Source organism: Euleptes europaea, chromosome 7 (genome assembly GCF_029931775.1).
Source record: "Euleptes europaea isolate rEulEur1 chromosome 7, rEulEur1.hap1, whole genome shotgun sequence".
Taxonomy (NCBI): domain Eukaryota; kingdom Metazoa; phylum Chordata; class Lepidosauria; order Squamata; family Sphaerodactylidae; genus Euleptes; species Euleptes europaea.
In genome coordinates this window covers 38,119,791-38,126,944 of record NC_079318.1, presented here as the reverse complement: position 1 = coordinate 38,126,944, position 7,154 = coordinate 38,119,791, and the positions used below count along the sequence as shown (strand labels likewise).

Sequence of the window (7,154 nt, the reverse complement as noted above, 5' to 3'; positions counted from 1 at the left end):
TGAGCACTTTCGCCCCGGGAGTGCCCCCTTTGGCTGGTGCGAACTTGTGCCTGCAAAGAGTATGGTGTAGCCCTGTTAAACTCTATGGAACTGTCCCCAAGCACCCCGCAACTACCCCCGCTTCAGGGTTGCTCTGCCCGTGTTTGATTTTGGTTTTTTAAAAGGGTTGTTGTGTGTTTGTTGGGTCAACACAATCAGTATGCCATTGTTGGGAATGGGGTGCTGTTGAACCTGGCCTGGGATGGGGCTGGTGAGGTGTTGGCTATTTGCATTGTTCTTTCATTCTCTAATCCCAGTCCTATGGCACTCATTGGTTGTTTTACGCTGTCTGTCTGCACTGTTTTGTATCCTTTAATTCATCTAGAGTCTTAGCAAGAAAAGCAGACTATAAACAAAGTAAATAAATAAATAATGCTTTAAGTCTTCCTAATTTTGCTTCAATAACTAAGAATGCAATCAGTAGAACTCTGGTAACGAATATACCCAACCAAAGTGAACACATGAACACATGAAACTGCCTTATACTGAATCAGACCCTTGGTCCATTGAAGTCAGTATTATCTACTCTGACCAGCAGTGGCTCTCCAGGGTCTCAAGCAAAGGTCTTTCACATAACCTACTTGCCTGGTTCCTTTAACTGGAGATGTCTGGTTCCTTTAACTGGAGATGTCTGGTTCCTTTAACTGGAGATGCCAGGGATTGAACCTGGGACCTTCTGCATATCAAGCAGATGCTCTACCACTGAGCCACGGCCCCTCCCCCTTAAGTCCCATTGAGCTCTAAGCATGTACTGTACCTACCTCTTCAATTGAACTCGGAGGATCTTAGTTCTTAACTTTTGGCTAGTCTGCACCCTTAATGTTTACAGGGAAAATACCTGGATGTTTGGGCCTAAATAATGCACAAACACTCTTTCAAATTTCAGATTTTATGTTCAACTTTATTCTATATCATTTACAGTTTTGATCCGGACACACAGCCCTCTTGTATTTTGCTGACTGAAGTTTCACTTCATGCATATGAAGAGGTGCTCTAGTGTTCAAAAGCTTAAGCTTCAATAAATCGCTTGGTCTTTTAAGTGCTATTTGACTCCTTTTTTGTTCTTTCCAACTAGCCAGGATGTGAAAGGAGAGCCACTGTACTAACTAGCAGGAGTCTGGGGAGGTGGGGACATGGAGGTGCCTTTGGCGATGGCATGACATCTCTTCCAGGGAAACCTTGGAAGTTATGTCACACCTCTCTATGAATTGCTGAAAACTCTACGGTAAAACCTAGAGAGGGGTGACATTACTTTCGAGTTTTCTCTGGGAGTGACATAACAATGTTGGCCCCCCAGCAGAGAGGTGGCAGCCCTGCTATACTACTTACCTAGATCTATAACTCTTTCTTCACCAATAGCCTTAGGGTTTTTATGTATTGTAGAACCAGGAATGGAAGGGTCAAAGAAAAGAAAGAAAACTACTGTAGCCTCCAAGACTCCCATTGCTAAAATGAGTTTTAGCCAGCCTGGTGTAGTGGTTAAGAGTGGTGGTTTGGAGCGGTGGACTCTGATCCAAAGAACCAGTTTTGATTCCCCACTCCTCCACATGAATGGTGGAGGCTAATCTGGTGAACTAGATTTGTTTTCCCACTCCTCCACATGAAGCCAGCTGGGTGACCTTGGGCTAGTCACCGTTCTCTTAGAGCTCTCTCAGTCCCACCTACCTCACAGGGTGTCTGTTGTGGGGAGGGGAAGGGAAGGTGATTGTAAGCCAGTTTGAGTCTTCCATAAGTGGTAGAGAAAGTCTGCATATAAAAACCAACTCTTCTTCTTCTTTGTTTCTAGGCCCTTCCTCCCCTCCACTCAACACTATGTGTTGTCTGTTATTGTGGTATAAAAATGATCTGTGTTGACAAAGAACTGAGTGGGCATTTTGTATTATCAGCGCCAGCGTTTGCCCGGGTCCTTTATTTCAGACAATAAAAGCGTATTTCACAGCAAGACGGTTTCTTAAAAGGTTTTCAACTGACAATTTGTCTAAAGAAGAGACACTGATCTGGCTATTTTTTTTTTATCAAAGGCAGAAAGCTGGGCTTCTCAGATGCACTCCCCAAAGTTAATGGGATGTCTGGGAGGCAGTCAGCGCCGGAGATCCAGGAAAATAGGGGCCCAGTCCTCGGTGCCAACCACACTCTTGGCACGAGATTACCCTGGCTCATCACAGGCTTTGCAATTGTTCATTTCAGCTGCGCATCCAGCGCAGGCATCGCTTTGCTGGGTTTCATTTCGGTTCATTTCACTTTTGTCACTCATTGTCCCATTTAATCTTTGAGCATTTCCCATACAGATGAGCTCCTGGAATAGAGAAGATTTTCTTAACGGGCTCGGAGGCGCACCCACAGGAAGCCTGATAGGCTTGATGCGGTTTGCTGGGGAAAGATACTCGACCGTGAACTAGGCAGGCTTCACGTTTGCTACAGGAACCAAGCAGACAACAGCAGGAGCAATGGTGTGAATGAGCCGTTGAATAAAGGTAGCAGGAATGATGGAGGGGTAATGGCCAGGGACAATGCGAATTTTCTGCCCGGTCATATGAAAGCTTGTGCTTGTTTGGGGGGGAGGGGACACAAACTTTCATTCCAGTCTTCCTCAGCCTACTGGAGTACAAATAATGATAGAAACTGGAATGTAGCATGGGCTGTGCAACTCTTTAACAGGAGATTGCGTGGAATAGACTGCAGTTTGGATGAAAATGTATCGGGGCATTTTCATGTGTGAGTAGGGTCGCCAACCACCAGGTACTAGCTGGAGATCTCCTGCTATTACAACTGACCTTCAGCTGATAGAGATCTGTTTACCTGGAGAAAATGGCCACATTGGCAATTGGACTCTATGGCATGGAAGTCCCTCCCCTCCCCAAACCCCGCCCTCCTCAGGCTCCGCCCCAAAAACCTCCTGCCAGTGGCAAAGAGGGACCTGGCAACCCTATGTGTGAGGCTTGCATCAGACCCCAAAACACACATATATATAAATTTTCCTTTGGCTACAACAGCCATTTGGTTTCTTTTACAATTGCCAGCTCCAGGTTAGAAAATTCATGGAGATTTTAAGGGTGGAGGAGGGGAGGGACTTCAGTGTGGTGTAGTGACAGAGTCCATTTCCCAAAGCAGCCATTTTCTCCCGGAGAACTGATCTCTATTGCCTGGAGACCAGTTGTAATCCTAGAAGATCTCCAGCCGCCACCTGGAGGTTGGCAACCTTGTTTCTCTTCCACATTGCTCCCCACATTGCCATTCTACCCAAACATGGCAGAAAGGCGCACTTTGTTTATTTTATGTAGTTAGGTACTTGGTATCCTGCCTTTCTATAGTTGTCCATCACTCAAGGTATCTCGCAACACACACACACAATTACAACACAACATCAATAACAACTACAAACCTCAGTAATCAGCAGCATTAGAAGAAGAGAATACCATGCAAGAGATATAAAAACACAAAAGACTTACTGAATTCCAAAACAACTCTTAACAGCACGTCAAAAGGCCAGAAGAATAGAAGTCTCATAAACCTCAAAAGGTAAGGTGTTCTAAGCCTGGGAGCAATGATCAAAAAGGCCCAGTCCCTTGTTTCTGCTAATCTCATCTCTGATAGCATGGACTCTCCAAGCACGGCATCAATTGCTGAGCTCAAGTGTCAGCCAGGTTCATGTGGGTGGAAGTGGCTTAAGCCTCTCATTGCCTCACCAATTAGTCAACAGGCTTGTTGCCAGGTCTCCTGCTATACTGAGCGACTTCCCTGCAAACCTGCCACTTTCCCCACTGGCACATGAAAGGCCAGTGAGGGAAAATAGGGTGGGGTGGAGAGCACGTTGGCATCGTGCCAGTGTGGTGAGGCCACTACCAGTAAAACCCAGAAGTGATGTCATGAGCAGTCTAGGATTGCCAAAAATACCACAGAGCTTTTGAAAATCCCAGAGCATCCAGTGATATCACTTCTCGTCTTTACCGCTGCCCTGGCGTTGTGCTGACACTCCAGGCCCCACCCTCTTTTTTGCCCCCAGGAGTCGCCAGCTAACAACATATGTGAAAATAAACGCCTTGAATGGTGCTTTTTCCAGACTGAGAACTGATTATTAATCGATTGCTGTAAGCAAGAGGATAAGTAGACATTCACATATGTGTGTATGTAGTCCGGGGGGGGGGGGAGGGAAGAAATCCTCTTTTCAGCTCACTCAGCAATTCCTTCCTCCTCTGAATAAGTTTCTATATTTGACAATTGTCCTTTGGATTGCAGGCATATCTATATTTCAGTTAAATGGGTTTAGTAGTTATTCTTTGTTCCCAGGGAACTCTTGGAGATGTAGTTCTGAGAAGAGGCTAAAGATCTCTAGCAGAACAGTTTCCGCTCCTTACCTAAGGTTGTAACTCTGGGATAGGCAATCCTTGGAGATTTACGGGAAGATACTGGGAAAGGAAGAGTTTGGAGAGGGAAGGGAGCTCAGAAGGGATGTAATTCCAGAGTCTAGCCTCCAAAATTGCCTTTTCCTCCAGGGGAAGTGATCTGATCTCACCTGGAAGAAGCCATGACAATCCTGGTGGCATAAACATGATACAGCTTTGTAGTGTGTAGCTAGCCTTAGACCGAAGTTTAGCACTGGACAGGTTGTGATACTACTTGTTCCTGTCTCAAATACTGAACTAGATTGGTGTGAGTAGACCCAGGTAAGGAGCTAGGATTCCTGTACTGTATACCTTTTGAAGCCCTAGTTTTGGGAAGGAGGCCACACTAATCTGACAGGTTGAAAAAGAAGCTTAGTAAAAAAGTGCCTCTTGGAAACTAGCCATTGGCTCCTCTGTCACGGAATAGTTACTTTTCATATTCAATACAATACAGCTCTTGTTGCCAATATTGCTTCACTGAAGGTGAACCACTCAAGGAGACAGTAACTGTGCCATAGCTTTCCCTTTCCAAGTAGCAGCATAATTTTTTTCACTATTGCTGGACCAATTTTTAATTGGAACTGTAAAATAATCAACTTTAAAAAATTCATAAAAGCCACCATACAGTGGTAAAAAAAATGATCTAAATAAATGAATATGCAAAAAGCTGATGGTACAAATGAGGAAGAATACTTTATTATTCAGGTAAAAAAATCCCCTACGCATTTCTCAAGAGAATCTGTGAGTCCTTCAATGCTTTCTTTAAAATCATTAAAAGAATCGCAGATTACCCTGAAGAAACTGTATTGCAAATTGGGCAGGAAATTTTTCACTTGAATAATAAAACACTCTTCTTCATTTGCACCAGTGGCTTCTTGACTACCTTTTATCTCTGTGATTGGTGCAGCTCTTTTGTTTTTTCTAAATAAAGTGCCCCGGCATTCATTGTTGTGAAAATGGCTAGTGTGTGTGTGTGAGTGTGTGTGTTGGGGGGGGCACTTTTACTACTGTTTGAATGATCAAGGGTTCGATATAACTGGTTTTCCACAGCCATGCACATTCTTGATGTTGCCTTTGCAGTTTTGTGCTGACATGACATCATTCATGAACAAGCTGAATTTTGGTTTTTACCCGCAGGACTGTCAGATTCTCTGTTGAGAAAATGACTCACTAGGAAATAAGACATGCCAAAAACACTGGCAGTATACTGTGGGATTTGCCAGATGTGTGTTGGTCAGGAGAGATTTACAAAAAGCTCCTTAGGAGTCTATTGTGGCCCAAGATTATGCAGGCATCCCAGGTGTCTTCATAGTATGTACAGGAATTGGAGTTGCGTTCCTGGTAAGGTGATACTGAACATTCCCCAGCTTCAATTTTCAAGCTCCAAGCAGTAATGGGAAGGCGGAGGGGCTGAAGCGCCATTTAGCACTCGCCTTTTCACTCGTATTTGTAATCTTTGTTTTCATCTACAGCTGCTTAGAAGTCATTTCTTTCCATATAGTTACTGCTTCTTTTCTTCTTCTTTCATTATGCACATGAATGAACCCAGCCAATCAAGGATCACACAGTATATAGCTAATCAAATCCATCTATATATTGACATCAGTGAGATGCCATTACGTTGTGAGCACACATGAAGAGTGAAAGTAAGGCTTCTTACATGGTTGTGATCCTAGGTTGTTGAGGTCGCCAAGTGAATGGGACAATGAAATGAAATGACACTCCATAACCAATCATATTTGGCAAAGTCAGTGGTAAATATAGAGGAAGAAATGTGTTATTTAGACCCATTTCAATCTGGATTAAGGCCTGGATTTGGTGTGGCCTTGGCCCCCTTACTGATGATTTTATGTAGTTATCTATTTAATTATTTACAGCATTTTTATCCCACCGTTCTCAAAAAAGACACAGGGGAGTGTGCCCTTATTGAATCTCCTGGACTTCATGGTAGCTTTCATCACTGTTGATGATGGTATCCTTCTCAAGAGCCTAGCTGGGTTGGGTGTGGTGGGAACTGCTTTGGTGGTTTCACTATTACTTGGTTACCAGTTCAAGAACATGGTGCTGGATTACTACTCAGTCCCATGACACTTACACTACAGGATTTCTGTGGGCAACCTAGAAAAATTCTCAATCTCCCTCCCATTTAACAGTTAATGTGTTTATATAGACATGCAAAGCAAATTAAGAATAGCTAGGTTTCTGCTGCCCTGATCTAGATAGCCAGACTAGCTGGATCTCATCAGAATTTAGAAGCTAAGCAGAGTCGCTATGGCAAACCTGAATGTCTCTTGCCTTGAAAACCCTACAGGGTCCCCAGAAGTTGCCTGCAAGTTGTACAAATATATAAACAGAGCACAGTGGAAGCAAATAGACTCCTAAAACAGGAAGGACATCCACTAATCCCGCATCAGATCCAAAATAATTATCATAATAATATGTAGCATTTATACATTGCTTTCAGTGTTCGAAACACTTAGCATGTATTCAACAACCCTTACAATAGTTCATGAATGCAGGCAATATCGGAGTCACCATATTGCAGATAGCAGGCTCAGACTGATGCAGGCACTTTCACATATGCTGAATAATGCACTTTCAATCCATTTTCAGTGCACTTTGCAGCTGGATTTTATTGTGTGAAACTGCAAGATCCACTTGCAAACTATTGTTAAAGTGCACTGAAAGTGGATTGAAGGTGCATTATTCAGCACGTGTGAAAGTTCCCTGACT

The 7,154-nt window shown here is 43.6% G+C and overlaps 1 non-coding gene across 1 annotated transcript; it reads right to left on the bottom strand.

Moving 5' to 3' along the window:
- Nucleotides 1-684: 684 nt before the first annotated feature.
- TRNAI-GAU (transfer RNA isoleucine (anticodon GAU)) lies at nt 685-753 on the bottom strand. The gene has a single exon. It is a non-coding gene; the product is annotated as a tRNA-Ile (tRNA).
- Between the last annotated feature and the right edge of the window lie 6,401 nt (nt 754-7,154).